The 17,913-nt window shown below is 33.3% G+C and overlaps 1 protein-coding gene across 1 annotated transcript in view; it reads left to right on the top strand.

Moving 5' to 3' along the window:
* The window catches only part of ASCC3 (activating signal cointegrator 1 complex subunit 3), a 311,675-nt gene that overhangs the window by 242,465 nt on the left and 51,297 nt on the right, over positions 1 to 17,913 (top strand). The window lies entirely within an intron of this gene.

The raw sequence follows: 17,913 nt of genomic DNA on the forward strand, positions 1-17,913 counted from the left end.
CACCCAGTTCCTCTTGAAATTTAACAGAAACTGTTAATGTCCTTTCATCTGTCAAACAAAATCACTAAAGCAGCATATCTGGACCAACTTCCCTACAGATAAGATGACCACATAATTTATCATCCAAACTTGGATCCTTCTGAGAATGAAGTGGGGCACTATTAATATTTAAGCCAGGATAATAGGTATAAACTGGGCTATCCTTGGCAGCCAGGTGATCACCCCATCCTTCAATATAATAATCTCTCTGAATTATAATTGAAAGCCTTTCTTATTGCTTCTTTAGGATAATTCTTCTTGAATCCATGGTGTTACTGAATTTTCTTTACGTAAGGATCCACATGATTAGTTCTCTTAGAGTTAATGCCAGAAAAGCTGCTTAACTCTCTATCTCCTCCTCTTCTAAAAAAAAAAATACAACAGATTTATCCCATGGTGAAAAACTATATTGTGTTCATTTTCATTTTCTTGCCAAGAAGCTAAGAACTAAATTTAATATTGAAGTTAAAATTACTATTAGGAGTATCTTTTTCATCTTCCTTTCTGCATACTATATATGCCTTATTTTTTTTTGTCCTTGTGTAGTTTAAGTATAATAATATACCATAAAACTTTGTTGGCACATTAGTCAGGATATACATTACAAGTAGTATTGTATGTTATTTTACCCCTCAGGAGTGTTGGTGCTTTTTTTTTTTTTTAAGTTCAGAACCATTGGATTAGTCTTTAAGGTCTTTCCCTTATAAATTCACTGATTTTAATGTAGTTCATTTACTAGCTTTTTTCCTGTTCTTTCCTATTGCTTTATCATTTTTAATAGGCTTCAAAATTCCATTCACAGTTTTTCACCTTTTCACTGTTTTCCCTTTGAGAAACTAGTGGGTACATTTTGTGCACAGCATAGGGCCAACTACATTTGTAGTGAGTCAGAAAATATTTGTTAATGAATTGATGGATCTATGGATCCTATATTAATCAGTTTTCTATCATTTGCTCTACAGAAAAGAGTAGAGAATTAAAGTATATGAGGCAGCTCTTGAAAAAATGATTTTTTTTGTAAAATTAACTCATTTCTGAGGTAAGAGTATAAAAAAATATGAACTTTTTAGATCTCTAAGAATAAGGTTTTTATCATTTCCCAGTTTAGATTCATAAAAACAGAATTTATCTGGGGGAAAGACAGTAAAATACATGGTTAATTAATTTGGGAAAGCATCTTAAACTAGTATCTGTTAGATTTAAGAATGAATTTTTTTTCAAATTTACCTACCTTGACATATTTACCAAATCTAATATTTAAAAGCACTGTCTACCTTGGGAACTCATATAAGTATAGCTAATAATAGGTGCTATTGTAGGAAATTTATACTGTACGGGTTCTTAACAGCTGCACTAGGCTACCTCTCATGTCACACAAACGCGCACGCGTGCACACACACACTCTGAGGTGAAAGATACCGAAGTTGCGGGGGTACAAAGTATGTGATGTTAAGACTAAATGCACATTGTTTGTAAAGGAGGTTTGTGAAAACCATATGCCTATTACATTCTCTATCCTCCTCAACCCCACGAGAAAAGCCCAAAATGTATACAGCACCAAGGCAATTAAGTCATTATTTTCTTCAGTCTTCTCTATGAAAAGGCATTGATCAGAACAAGAGGCCTTTCCACATCCTTTCAGCAGCCTGTTTCTTTCCAACAATACACTGCCTAAAACAAGTTATGCTGATCTCATGGTATATTTTTATTAAAATAAAGTCAACTCTTTTATGAATAACTGAATAAAACAAATCATCTGCAAGCATATGTAAGACAAACTCAAAAGTGCATTTGTATAGGTGTTGTACCTATTTATAATTTCCATAGCAACAGTGATGTAATCTTTTTATTTTGTGGTATATAGTCCAAGGAACTCTCAGCATCTGCCAGATAGTGTCTAAGTCTGTAATATCTCAGTGAGACTTTTTTTTGAATGAAGATACTGGGGCATTAGAACTGTAGGGCTCACATTGACAAGATCTGCAGGTACCTCTGTGTGTTAATCCCTGGTCTCGGGATTATTGTCCATTCACAAGAGAACATATGTATACTAACAGAGAAACATTCAATAATAAAGCAAGATCGTGTTTGAAATAAGTACAGAACAATTTCTAGAAATCATTCTTTCATTGAGAAGTATTTTTAAATGTTTTTTGTGACCACACCGAAGATTCTGAAATAACTCACATAGCCTCATTCTCTTCTCTACTCTCACCTCCAAAAATGTATATTAATCTCCTTGTGGTTTTGAAACAAGAAGGAAGAAGCTGTCGAGAAGACTGAAGCCATAGAGAACAGAATCATAAGCACAACAGAGCAAAGAAAAGCAGTGGAGGGGTAGCACTAGTGTTTCAAAGGCCTATTTCCATTATCATTGTTTTTGTTATTGAAATGCTTAATCATGTCACATGGTTTTGAACAATTCAGTGTTATAACTTATTCACTATCAGCATCTCCTTTTGCCAAGATACAGCCATTGATGTTTCTAAAGTCATTTTAAAACTTTTCTTTTTTTTTAATTTATTAATTACTTTTAAGAGTAACTTTTAGTATTCCTGGGACGATCACAACTGAAAAGCTTCTATTCTCTTAGTATTACTTTGAACTTACTATTATATTTTTATCAATTTAATTTTGGCAGTGAAGTTTTCTCGTTATTTCTTAGGTTACGTATTGTATTTAACTTTTGGGTTTTGTTTTCTGTGGCATTAATGATAGTGTAGAAATTATGTATTTTAAGATTTTTTAGGTCCTTTGGATATGTTACAATGTGGTTATTGCTTATTGCTGGCACAGATAAAACAAACTAGAAGATTTGTTTAGAATGAAAAGAATATTAAAACATCAATTCAACAAGCATTTAAAAATACATAATCTATTATTTCTCTTCAGTTGACATAAAAAGTTTCAAGTTATGATCTCTAGATTTTATATATTCATCACTGATCATTGGTACCTTTTTTCAAACCTATTCTTCCTTTAAAGAAGATATATATTTAGACTCTCATACTTGGCATAGAGTTGTTTTTCCTTTATTTAAGTGAATTGGAATTTTTACTCTTTATTCAGTCATTTTGTATATATCAAGTTTTCTGAAGTAAGAATTAGAATTTATTTTTCAGTAGGGATAAAATTTTATACCCTTTATAATATTTACTAGAAAAAACATTTTCTTTCAAAACTAAAAGAGAAAGAATTTAATCAGATCATTTCATGGTATGCTTCTTTTCAGTGTTTTTAACACTGCCTGCTTTCCTTTTCCACAGTGTTTCATAGCAGAAGGTTATCAGGTTTGGTAAAAAATTCCATGTATTAGGTACGTTTATGCCCTACCTCCTGAATTCTACCTTTCTTATTCTTTTCCTCTATCATTAGGATGGTTGGGGTCAGCCTGGTATTTTGCAGAATGGTATTATATTGATAATATAACCGGTTTAACCAAAGGATAGAAGCAACAAGAAATTTCTGAGTTTAAAGATGAGAACTAGACTCTTCCAAGTAGTAAGGACCTATGCTAAACGAAATTGTCTTAAGAAATATCTTAAGCATATAAGGGAGCATGCATAAATTAGATGTTTTATCCTTAATGTTGCTCTACATCTGTCCATATTAAATTCCATCGGTCACATTTCTACTCACAAACCATATATTGCTTCATCCAACAAAATATTCATTTTTGGCCTCAAATGTATGAGGTTCTTTCTAGGGACAGGAGATGGAATAGTCAACATTACTGACAAACTCTGTGTGTGTGTGTGTGTGTGTGTGTGTGTGTGTGTGTNTGTGTGTGTGTGTGTGTGTGTGTGTGTGTGTGTGTGTAGATAAACTGTGGGCCATGGTAATAAACTCTGAAACACACCTGGGTGTTGTTACTGACTGAGGTCACCAGCTCAGTATCATGCTCTAGGAATGGCAGCAGAATGTTGCTCATCGTCAAAAAGAGTCTCTGCAAACAAATCAGGTTATAGTATTCTGTCCTTCATATTCATCTGCCCTATGTAGGAGATTTGCTAGATACATTTTTTTTGGCCCCACATCAAAAGAACATCATGGAGAACATTTGAGTGGGTCCAAGTGAACTACTCAAACGATAGAAGATATGTGAATAGGGCATTTCAGTATAGACAGGCAAAGGCTTTGAATCAGAGTAACTGAAATTCAGATCATGAACTGTATGAAGGAAGCCCCTCTTTAGATCTTGAACAGAGTAATTTTTTCAATTAGCTGGAAGTTCCATCTGATCCTGCAAGTAATAAACTCAGAGGATTTATTACTTCAATTGATGGATATAATATAGGTAAAAAATATATAGATTTAAAAAGGGCTGGAATGAATTTATTAATGGTGAAACTACTAAAGAACTAAAAGCGAAGATGGAATTGTGCCTGTCATGTGTGGTGTGATAGATGATGATCATGTGGTACAGACCAGGGAAGGCACAGATTAGGATTAGACCATTGGGACATTTGCATGGTTTTTTTTTCTCCCAGCCCACTAGATACTTAAAATATTTTTATCCTTCAGAATATTGTGGGGGAGGGGGATATTTATATTTTCAAATGTGGCAGTCTGTTATACTTTAAGGTGCTAGTTCCTATTGATTACATGTAAGTCTTTATTTCAGTCAACACTGTAAAAGAAAATACACTTCCACTAATGTATTTTTCTCTAATAACACCTCTTTGAAACTTCTGTTTCCACTTTCTCCTCATCTTCCTAAGAAACTGATCTGTTATTGGCTTACATTTTTAGATGCCATTGCCTTTAAGTGTAGGTATAAAGCCAAAGGTTGTATTGAGACTATTTCTCTTCACTAATGTTATTGTATAATAGTAGCTCATTTATTTAAATCTTGTCTTTCCAATATATCCATTAAATAATAATAACCACTACCTTTTATTGAGCACCTACCACATGCCAGGCACTTTATATACAGTATTTATAATCATCAAACAACCCTTCATGGTAAATGTTAATATATAAAAAATGAAATTGAAGTTTAATGAAATAATTAAGTTTTTCCAGGTTCTATAGAAAGTACCTCTTTAGAACTCTTTTTCCTATATCTTTCTTTCTCTCCTAGCATTTTGCATCCCTATCTTATGATTTAATTCAAACTGTAAAAAAAAAAATTTTTAAATCATTGAAATATAAGGGTATACACTTTTAAAAAGTCAATTAAGAAGCAAAGTTCCTTTTAAAATTGTGTGACTTTGTAACTATGAATTATAGGTAATAAATGAAGATGTTAATTACTGGTAAAATCATTATTTCAACATTCCTTATTGAACACATGTATTTAAGTTTTAAACAATATGCTATTTGGAAAGGTTAGATATTTTATAAGAACTCTTGCCAAATTTTTTTAACACCATGAATTAATAAGCCTCATAATTAAGGCAGCTGCTTCACACTTCTATTTTTAACCAGTGACATTACATCTGTCTTGCTCCATTGATGCCCTCCTCCTACTTATTGAAGCATTTAGCAGTTTTGGCAACAGGGATTACATGGCATGGAGTAAGTAGTCTAATTAGATATAAGTGAAAATCCTGAGGGAAAAAGACATTTAAAAAGTAATTTGAAGAATCTCTTAATGATGTTGGCACTGAAAGCCCAAATCTCGAGTAGAAAGTGCCTGTCGTCATGGCAAACAGGGATCGTGATTTGATATGCTCAGTGGACAGTTAGAGAAATGAAAAGATTTTAAAATCAGGGAATATTTATTTGAACAGATTTTCTCAGAAGATGCTTGCTACAGTAGTAATAGCTTTAAAAGAAAGCAAAATATGCCCAAATGTGTTGTCTCTAGAATTTTAAAAAAAAATTTTTTTTAATATACTCAGTTGTTATGGTTCTTGCAACTACACAGGGATAAGAGGTTATATATTAAATATCCAATTTGAAAAATTATGAAATTCTTATTTTTCCACAAAGCCTTGACTGTTGACTAAAAGTATGGCTTATATGTGTTAATATAAAATAGAACCATTCCAAATTTAGAGAAGTACCAGAGCAATAAAATTTTTACATATCAATAAATTTCCAAGTTTGGCAGTTCTCTGCAGTGCTTTCTTTAAAAGCACACTGATTCTTTGCTCTGCCCACAAGTAGAACATTTTCAGTAATAAAGCATTTTTAATGCTTGAATTTTGTCCTGCGTGGAGCACAGCTACAAATCTTTTGGTAGAATATTGCAAATGTATCTTTCTTAAACATGAGATTGAAAAAATAAGCAAGAATTTATTTTTAAAGAGAAATTTAAAATGAAATAAATAAAAAGGGCAAGCAGATATGAATAGCATTGGTAGGGGACCCAGCATGTAAAATTAAAGAGTTCATTAAAGGAAAAATGAAAGGAAGGAAAGGTTAACTGAGTAACAGTGAACACCACCAATCTCATGGCCTTGCATTTCCAAATAACCTCCTGACAATTGCGGGATCCCATCTGCTGCTCTTTATCTTCCTAGTGGGGAAACCTAATGGGCTATCTTCCAGGGTTCCTGAGAAGAGCCTGCCTTACCCCTCAGGCTGGGGAGCTGCCTGGCATCTTTTGGAGAGGCACAGATGGCAAAATGTCTTGAAAAAAGTATCTTTCTATGTCTATTGGTCTCTTTTCCTTGAGATTGTCCCTATTCTTTATTATTTCTTAGCTTCTTCCTAGCTTTCTGCACTTACAGGATTTTCTCAGCACAGAGAAAAGTGAAATATTTTCCCAGTAAAAGGCTTCAGTCTCAGGTGTGTCTGTTGTGATTTAGTAGACTACTCTGAAGATTTTTAAGCTGATTGTGTTCTGATGAGCATAAAATATGTTTGTGATGTTACCTGAAATTTGACCTCCTTTAAATGTTCGTGGGTTTTTTTTTAATTACTTCTGACTTCCTAAAATGTTCCACAGAATTACAACTGTCAATTACGAGTATTCTAAAGGTTGGCAGTTAAATAGAGCTGTTAATTAAGAAATGAGTTTAGATACCAAAGTATGAATAGCCTTAATATTTCTTTCATTATCACCTAGTTTTATTTTCTCAATTTTTCAAATAACATAGACCCAGTCTTGCCCAGGATGACATAATCAGTATTGAAAAATAATACAAAAATTCAACTCCAAACAGGGAAATGGCAAAGTCGAAATAAGAATTTATATCTACTAGCAACCTTTTAAATGCCCTTCTCCTTTTTTTCCCTTTGCCATTTTGTACTTTTTTTTTCTCTTCTTGCATCTTATTTTGCCCTTTTATTAAAACTTACAAAGCAAGATACTTAAAAAGGGCACACCATTAACTTTCTCAGCCTAAGCTATATGTAAAAAATAGTTTTGGCTTGTCAAAATTTATTAAGATTTGCTAAGTGTTCTATCCAATATTCAGTGTACTTCGGGAAATACCAAAGAAATAGAAGACAAACCCATATCTTTTAAAGAGATGTATACTAGAGTCTAAGAGCCTAATAAAAACAAAGGAGTAGGCTTGTGCTGCATACGTCTGCCTCTTCTGCTTTTGCTGCGTAATGCAGCTTCACCAAGATGGTAAGTGCTTACTCATACTTGTGGTGTTCAAGGCAGAAGAGTTCCTGACATTGTTCTCTCCAAAAGTCTGCGTTTCCAGCCTGGCCTATGGGCAGGATTGGATCACCAAACTCCTGGGAATCATAGGAGAGCATTTACATAAGGAGACTCTATCTAGACATTTTTAAATGCATGTATAATCTTGGATGGTTCCATATAAATTAAGTTTTATTTATAAAACTCCAGGGGTGTTTGCTTTTCAGGGAACCCCATCATGAATCATTTGGCAAAGAAAATCATTATTAGTTTGCTTTTGAAAATATTTTTATCATTGATAGTAACTCTGCTTAACTTAATGATATAACTATTTAGAATTGTCAGTACACATACAATTACACTGGGGAAATAAAAATGTAATAAAAATAACATTGAAGATTATCTTGCTGGGAATAAAACCTCTTTCCTAAAGTCTAACCATTTGTCACTTCATTCTGCTTTGAATAAGCAGAACATTGTTTAGACTTTTTAAATAAATGGAAAATGAACAAAAACTTTAACATTGGATAAAACATTTTAAAAAATAATTTTTATATGCTAGAAATTGATTTCTGCTGAAAATGTTTCTCATTTCATCCCAATGAAGCTGAAGTACTTTAAAATTGTTAGGGTCTCGTTGGTCCAGCAGGTGGAGCAGTTCAGAAGTCAATGCAAGCTAGCTCCTTCCTCAATCGATAATGGTGATCAAAAGTGGTCCATCCATATTGTTGCAAAGGGTACTATTTCCTTCTTCTTTATAGCTGAATAATACTCCATTGTGTAAATGTACCAAAGTTTCTTAATCCAGTCATCTGCCGATGGGCATTTTGATTATTTCCAAGTCTTAGCTATTGTGAATAACGCCGCAATGAACATAGGGGTACATATATTTTTTCGGATTAATGTCTTGGGATTTTTTGGATAAATACCTAAGAGTGGGATTGCTGGGTCATAAGGTAGTTCCATTTTCAGATTTTTCAGGTACCTTCATACTGATTTCAACGGATTCAATGGAATTGTAATAGATAAGCATGATATCGGGGGAGGAGGGGGGTCGTTACTTTGTGAGGGTGAAAAGGGTAACTATTGCATTGTTCTGTACACCTGAAACTAACAATAAAAGAAAAAGTGGTCCAAAAGGTTCATGGTTCCTGTCCTAAATATCTTCCCAGTAGGAATAATGCCAAAACATTGTTTAAACAAATATACCATCGTGACTTTTAGTCTCACAAAGCTGCCAAGTAGGAAAATAATAGTGATCATTCTCAATACTTAAAGCTAATTGAAGATATTGGGTTGTTGGAAAAGTCATTACGCATTTTTGCAACGAAAAACATAGAAAAAATACATCATGACTTTTCTGACAACCCAATAATTTCAAGTGGCTATAAGTGAGATTTTTTTAAAAATAAGGCAAGAGTCTAGAGGTAATTAGAGGAGGCTGCATGATACTTGAACAGAGAATGGAGTGACATAAAGGAGCCGGTCATGAGAAAGCCATGCGGGAGAAATTCTAGGCAGAGGGAATAGTAAATACAGAGGCCGTGAAGCAAGAGCTGCCTGTCAGGTTCAAGGAGAATAGGGAAAGCCCATGGCTGGAGTGGAGTAAGCCCTGGGAAGGATGGTCGGCAGGGGCTCTGTCACCCACAGGCTTCCTTGCCAAGAAGTCTGCATTTTTATCCTATCTTCAGAGAAGCCATTGGAGGGATTTCATTCAAAAGAGGGGTGTGATATTTTTCACTCTGAAAAGACCACTCTGGCTCCTTAGTAGAGAAATGATTGTTGTGGGAAGTATAGATGAAAGAAAATGACTTGGATAGAATGGTCAAAAATTGAAATGATGAATCGTGGTTGGACTCAGGATGTTTTGCATTTAGGAAACATGGGTTCACATCTCAGCGTGGCCGTTTTAACCTCTTTGTATGAGTGGCAAGTAATTTAATCTCTCTAAGCCTCAGTTTCCTCATTCACTCAAAAATGTGCAATCATACCTGCCATACTTACCATCTCAGGATTAGTGTGCAGATCTTATAAGGTAGAAGATATGTGTACGGATATATCTGTCTTTGACCTAGATAGATTTGTGCTTTGTGTTATTTTAGTTTATTGTTTGTGTTTTCCTTTTGTATTCAAGACTGCCTTATTCTAGACACCTGTACATTTTTGAGGGGTTCAGAACACTTAGTCTCTCTCTGTCAGAAGAGCTAGCTTTATTGGACTCATGAAGAAACTGTTTCATTGTTAGTAGTGGGAGGAATAAAGAAGAACACAGAGTCTTGCTTCCCGTTTGGTCTCAAGCACAGCTTTGTCCTTACCCTAGCATGTATCCCTTAGTGAGTTTAATTTTGGTTTCGTTTGGTTTGGTTTGGTTTTTAAAGAATATATGGTAACTTCATTTGAGAGATCTTGTTATCCCTGAATGCAGTGTCATTTTCTGAGTTTTCTCTCTTAGGTGGTTCTGCCCCTACTCCCTGTTCTCTCTTTTTTTCTCCCAGGTTAATATGTCACTGGAGACCATGGTCTGGGTCTTAGCGTTCCATGGGGGAGTGACAAAGTCTATAAAAGGAATGATTCCCCACTGCCGCACCATCGTACCTCCAAATAAGAAAGCACTATGATTCCTTAATGAGACATTACCCTGGCTTCCAGACCAATGTCTGTGCTCCTAAGAGTGCTCATCTATTTATAGTTGTTAAAAACCACTTAGTAATTAGAAGAAATCATAAAGTAATTATGATTCCTAATAGCGATTATGACCGAGTGGTTACTCCTTCACTAAGATGCTTCGCAAATGTATTAGCACTTCTTTGAATTAGGAACTTGGGCTTGAAATCTGTGAGGAAGCTATATTAGTATGAAAAATGTTTTTACTTTTGGGACTATGCAGAAAGCTGTAAAACAGCCAGGAAGCCATTGGGAACCTGGCTGAGAGAAAAATCAGCAAATCAAATTGGCCATTTTATTAGGCATATATTCATCTGGAAAAATATCTCTTCATTCAATTGCAGATAAAGCTGTAGTCAATTTAATCTAGTTCATTAGTAATGCCAACTCCGAGTTGGGCTGTGATATATAGTAGTTTCTCTTAGTGAATAACTAGGTGGGTATTACATTATTTAATATAATACTTGGTGGGGTTGGGAGGGGGCATATTTAAAGTCTAGGTATTTGTAAAAAGAGGTTTTAAAAAGTCAACATTTTTGAAACACAAATAGACAAATCATTCATTCAATTTAACTTCTAATGAGGAAATAAATGTCCATTCTTCCTGTTATTCTGTCCTTTTCTAATCTCTTTCTTCCTCTACTGCAGTTTCTTCTTTGACTCTGTCACTGGTTACACTTTCTCTTCCTTGCCCTTCATTTTCTCTTATTTGGAAGCTTATCTGTTCTATACCTACTGCTATCCTACAGATAAACACACATCTTCAGCAGCCCAGCACGTATTTATTTAGCACCTACTGTGTTAGATGCAAGAGGATTGATAACTACAATACGACTCCTGCCTTCAAGAAGGGAAAAGACCTATGTCTAAAAAGTAATTACAGTTTTATATTAACTGTTTTAAAAGTGTAAATTGTACCAGCACGTCTAGAGTGAGCTGAAAGTCTAATTATTAAGAACATGGGCTTTGGAGTTACACAGACTCAACCATTTTCGAACTTTGTGACTTTGGGTGAGTCACTTAATCTCTCCAAGCCCCATACTCCTCTATAAAACAGAGGGGAAGATTAAATAAAATAATCTGTGTAAAACCTCAATATATTACCTACCATATTTTAGTCATTCATGTTATTGTTAGTTTTCATTAATAATAATATTTTAATATTATAGCAATTTCTAGTAGTTGATGTGTTATATTTTTTATAAATCACATAGGACAAAAGTCATTATCCATTTCTATTAAAAAAAAAATCTCAGGATAAATTCTAGTTCCTTAGCACACCACATGAGATTTTCTGAGTCTGGCTGCAGTAAAGGTTGGAGTGAGAATAGCCTCCATCTGTAACTACTCTGCCCTTTGCTCCTCCATGGAGCTAGTGCTGTTCCGTATGCCAGGAATGCCTCCTGCCCCACATCAGCCAGGAAAATGTTCACACATTTCTGAGACCCACCTGACTTATCTGTGTGAAGCGCTAACCAAATAAAAAGAAAACATCATAAAATCTTTGGTTAAAGGGTAGTTTATTCAACAAATGTTGTTGGGTAAATTGTATAACACTTTGGATAAATACTCAAGTTAGATTCTAATTTCATAGCATATAGCAGAACAAATTTCAGTCAGGTTAAAAATTAAAACCAAGAGTAGTGCTAAAATTTTTAAAAGGGAGAAGAGAAGAAACACAAAAAAACATAAAGGAATTGAAGAAATTAAAAAAGGAAATGAATAGATTTGCCTACATAATATAAAATATATGCATGTCTCTGTATATAAAATTTGTAAAGTATTAATATTTGTCAAAATTATGTTAGACAAAAGGATAATTATTTTAATTTTTTAATTTTAAAAAACCTCCAATTGTAAAATGAAAATATTAAATAACATTAAATAACAACATACAGAAGAATAAATCCATTTTTAACAAATATCAAAAAAACTCACCCATGTCGGTGATCAAGGAAATATGAATTGAAACAAAAAATAGTAATCTGTTTAGCATATTAAATTGCTGGAAATTCAAAAAAGATAATACTCATTGATGGTGAGAGTGCTGTGAGTTGTGACATTCCCAGATACTGCCAATCAGTCTTCATTAACCTAATCTTTCTAGAAAGGAATTTGATAATATCATATCAAAGTAAAAACACAACAACAACCAAAAAAACACTTTAAAAAATGTCTGTTCCCTGGTGAAGAAATTCCATTTCTAGGAATCTATCCTAAGGAAACAAGTGTGTTGTCAAGATAGCATATATACACAGATGTTCATCACAGTGTTATCTATAATAGCCAAAAAAATAAAGTAAAACTGGGAAACTTTTCTGAGAAGACCAGTGTCTCTTTAAGAATAAGTTATTTGTGATCACTTGAATGTAAACTTAAGTTTTTAAAAGAGAATCAGGGGAAAAAGGATTCTTGCTTTGATTTGTTTTCACATAGCCCTAATATGCACATTCTAGTATTGAGATATTTAGGTTTGCCTTGTCAAACAGTAGAGGATCACTTACTAATTAGCTGAATAGTTTTTAAAAGCCCTTTCAAGAAAAAGATATAACTAGTCATTAATAATTCTTGGCAAACTATAGCCTTCCCACTGTGAGAAAAACTAAAGAGAATACTTTTATGCTGAGCCACTATACATAGCAGAAGCCTAGAGGAATTTCCTCTCCAGTGATGCATTATAAAGCTGAATATCTTTTGATTTCTCAACCCAAAGAAATGGATGTGCCCCATTTCCATACTTACATATATTCTGAAAATGTGGTTACTACCAAATAAAATACATAGATATGGTCTTTTGGAGTAGTAGTATTCACACCACCTGTATTTTATTTTAATTTACATTCACCTAAAAAAGGACTTTGCTTATTTTACAAACAATGTTTTCCAGCTGACAACCTGATAGAATACAAGCATGTTTCAGAAATTTGATTATGTCAGAAAGTTAGAGCTCACTTTGCTTAAAAACAAAAAAAAGTTGTGGGATTTCCAAATGTCATTATCCTCAGATACATAAAATTTTACACATTCTTATGTTCTATTCATTATTTTGTATATAATCCCGAAGAATAATACAGTTTGGCAGAAGCACTATAATCTCAGTTTTAAAGTGTTTCCATTGGTAATGGAGAATTCTTACATTATACTTGCTTCAACTACTAGATGTAGTCTTCCATACCATCTCTGTAGGTGTTTTCTGTTATTTATTAAATAGTGTCAGTGGATTTGTAAGACAAATGCCAAACAGGTGTCATCTTCTACTGACAGATAAACTAACTGTCCTGAGAAACCAGTGACAGAGCTAGCAATGTATTATTCTGCTGAACTGAAGGCACAGAAAGGATAGTACCTTGAACTGCTTTTACTTTTTTAATCAGTGTAGGAGAAAAAGAAGTGAGATAGGAGAGCATCATCAGTAAAACATCAAAATAAGCAGTGAATGCAACTAAAATCAGAGAAAAAGGAAAGATGAATAAATTGGCACTTGGGACCCACACAGGAGTGACATGGATAATACCAGAAAAGAATTTAAAAACAGGGTGGGCTCTTATTTTTTTTATTATTGTTATTATTATCAACTGAAAATATGATGTGATATTTTATAATAAAATGTCTGAATATAGATCATATATGGATTTCAGGATTCAAAGAACTTTAATTCTATAAAACACTCTTAGAACTGTGCTATAAAATTTTTCCTTTGGTCATTCAGGAGATCCATAAAGGTCTTTCAGAGCCCTGATGCTGTCATTAGAAACATCACTCATCATTACATTATAGGTACATTAAAGTGCTAGAGTGCTCGTTAATCAAGAGTTGATAGAGTACTGATCAACTTAATTTTGCTATTTATAAACCAAAAGCAATGGTTCTTTCCTTTTTGGAGAAGGCAAAAGTCCACAGATATCCAGTACATCAATGTTTCAGTAAAATAAAGCCAGGTGAAATTAAAGGCCCCCGTTCCTCTGTGTGACACTTGGTTAGAAACTCAATGAACAGTCTTATATTTCAAAACAAATAGTTGGTTGCTACTTTGAGAATCTGGGAATGAGTATGTGCCTAATGTATTTTCATATTGCACTCTAGAAGTTTAATTTCTAGTCAATCAGCCCCATATGAATACTAAACTTAAGAGCAATACTTTATAACCTTTGAACATGTACTTTGTTCTCCAACGTTTAGAATACTAAGAAAATGCAAATTAAATTGAGGAATTGGGTTAATTTAGCTTGTAGCGATTGCCTATTATTGAATAGGTAGGTAGGTAGCTAGGTAGGTAGGTAGATAGGGGTGTGTGTGTGTGTGTGCGCGCGCGCGCACACACACACACACACATTATATATATATATATATATATATATATATATATATATATATATATATATATATAATACACCCCTACATATATATTCCAATAAGGTGTGAGGGGTTTGGCTATGACTTTAGCCATAAGAATGCATGTTTGCTTTCTCTTGATTCACACAGAGCAGATGGATGCCTGACTGCCTGCTAATCCACAGCTGGAATGGTTTCAGCAGTTTCCACGTTGCCGGGTTAGAGTGGCTTTTCTAGTGGACTGAGAGGGCAGCAAAAGAGGGATATCATTATTCATCAGTATCCCAGTGGGAGCGCTGCCAGCAGAGATTAATTTTTTCTGTTATGCTTGTAAAACAAGCTCAGGTGGAGTCTCTAATCCTCAGGGCACGGGTGGCAGATCAAGGAAGATGCTACAAAGCTAGTTAATTTTCTGATTCTGGGGGAAACAGAAGCTCTGTTAGATGTATAAATACATGATTGCAAATTTAAGTAGCTCAAATCCAAATGGGATCTTCCCAGACATCTGGTACTAAAAATCTCTATTTTTCTTTGTTGTTTTTAAATATAGCTTCTTAAAACTTTGCCCTAGAGCCAAAATATTGGTAACTCTAAATATGAGGAAGTAATTAATTTTATGAGTTGACAGTGAAACATTTAATTTTTACAAACATGAACAAAAGCAAAATCTTTCTGCCTAAATAGACTCAAAGTTAGATACCTAAAGTACCCAGTTAAGTATATTACCAGAAAAATATGGCATTAGTTAAATGATTGGCAGGGTTTTTTAACTGTATATCCAGTCTATTTTTTAATGTTTTTATTTTTGTTTTCCCAATTTATGATTTCCATGTGACACTTGTTTTCTCTGTCTTATTGTGTGATCTATCAGCATGTTAGTATTTTTGAACAATTAATATCGGTGTCAAAATGAAGTTACGTGATTTTTTTTAACAAACATAACAGAACTTCTACATCCAATAATTATTGTCTTCTTAAGATTATTTATCTTTAAAAACTGTTTACTACATTCATCACCCCCATATATATATATATATATATATATATATATATATATATATGAACTTCTTCTAAGCCCATGGTACATTCTTTTGATATTTTTATTACAAAATATCTTTCAAGAATGATACTTTTTTGTTTGGATGTTTGCTTTTCTTTTGAGAAAATGACAGGGAGTTATTTGAAGCCAAGTCAGAAGACTAAATTTGTTGATTGTCAGGCAATGTAATTTTTGGTTATAAAATTTGTTATGACTACATGATAATGTGTAGTTCCTAAATTCATTCTAACTGCAATGCCAAAAGAGAAACTTCAAAATGTTTTGTGACAAAAGCTGTCTTAAAATGACTTTATAACCTCTCAAGGTGTTTATTTGGTAGTGTGACTTATGTATGTCCAGGGATATTTATAAAATCAGCCCTTCCTGTGAAAGTAAGAACTGTGGAGAAAAATTAATTTACTTTTATATTTAACAAAATTTGAACTTTCTATCTCAGCTATTTGCTAGTTCTTAATACAAAGGCGTAATCAAACTGATTTTGTTGTGAATTTCTGAGCGAACACAATTTTTCTAACAAGTATATGTATCAATATAATACTTTTTCATTTAGCGTTTGACTTTTAGCACACAATCATAAAGAAAATAATTTTTTTCCCAAAATATACTTAAGGACATCATCAATTTTTCCAGTCATCTATCTCAGTACTTTGATATTGAAACTTTTGCTTTTGAGCAATTACACTATCATCATTCTTATGTGTTTTTCTTCTTCATTTGTTAATCAGCCTAACTCTGCCTCATTCTCATTTGCCAATGGATTTGCATGTTACTCAGTTTCTTCAGCATCACTGTCATTGATTTAATGAAATAATGCATCTTTCTTAAGTTGTTTAGGTTCAGTTTGCAATTTTTTAATATTTTTACATTATATTGTTGAATTCATTTTATACAATTATAATGACAGTTGTTGACTGATGGCTAGAGATAGATAGTAATGTTACATTGAGAGGAATGCTTGATAACAAATTTTTAATTGGTTGAAATATTTTAAACTAGTTGTGTTATGACTCTTGCTTTCTTGCAAAACTTTGCCGCTATAGAGACTTAGATAATGAGTATTCAGGTGACAAAGACCCCCACGTAATAGAAAGAACACGACTTTGGTTTATTGTAACTACACCACCATCAGAGTAACTGTCTTAGTCTCTCTGAGCCTGTTTCTTCCCCAGTAAAATAGGAAATGATGATTCTTATTTTTCTTCACAGAGTAGTTTTTAATATATTGTACATTGATGAGAGCACTTGGCAAACAATGAAGCACTATTTTAATGTTTTATTATATCACATTGAAGGGGAAGCAATCTACCTTTAGAATGAATAGGAAAAAATGGTCATTTCAGATACATAGAAGGAATGAAATGACTTTTTTTAATTTAACATTAGTTTCTTTATTCTTCAATTCATTTTTAACCAGGAAAAGAATAATAATAACAAGCTTTTTGTGTAATTTTTTGTTTGTTTTTAAGTCAGGTGTTTTTTGTTTTGTTTTGTTTTCCTTTTTATTAAATTTACTGAGGTGACATTGGTTAGTAAAATTATATAGGTTTCAAGTGTACATTTCACCATCCAGAGTCAGTTCTCCTTCCATCACTATATATTTGACCCCCTTTTCTCTCTTCTGTCACCCTAACCCTCTAGTAACCACTAAACTGTGCCTGTGTCTATGAGTTTTGTTTTCTTTATTTGTTTGTCTTGTTCACTTGTTGCTTATTGTTATTATTATCAACTGAAAATATGATGTGATATTTTATAATAAAATGTCTGAATATAGATCATATATGGATTTCAGGATTCAAAGAACTTTAATTCTATAAAACACTCTTAGAACTGTGCTATAAAATTTTTCCTTTGGTCATTCAGGAGATCCATAAAGGTCTTTCAGAGCCCTGATGCTGTCATTAGAAACATCACTCATCATTACATTATAGGTACATTAAAGTGCTAGAGTGCTCGTTAATCAAGAGTTGATAGAGTACTGATCAACTTAATTTTGCTATTTATAAACCAAAAGCAATGGTCCTTTCCTTTTTGGAGAAGGCAAAAGTCCACAGATATCCAGTACATCAATGTTTCAGTAAAATAAAGCCAGGTGAAATTAAAGGCCCCCGTTCCTCTGTGTGACACTTGGTTAGAAACTCAATGAACAGTCTTATATTTCAAAACAAATAGTTGGTTGCTACTTTGAGAATCTGGGAATGAGTATGTGCCTAATGTATTTTCATATTGCACTCTAGAAGTTTAATTTCTAGTCAATCAGCCCCATATGAATACTAAA

Source organism: Hipposideros armiger, unplaced genomic scaffold (genome assembly GCF_001890085.2).
Source record: "Hipposideros armiger isolate ML-2016 unplaced genomic scaffold, ASM189008v1 scaffold_81, whole genome shotgun sequence".
NCBI classification, from domain to species: Eukaryota; Metazoa; Chordata; class Mammalia; order Chiroptera; family Hipposideridae; genus Hipposideros; species Hipposideros armiger.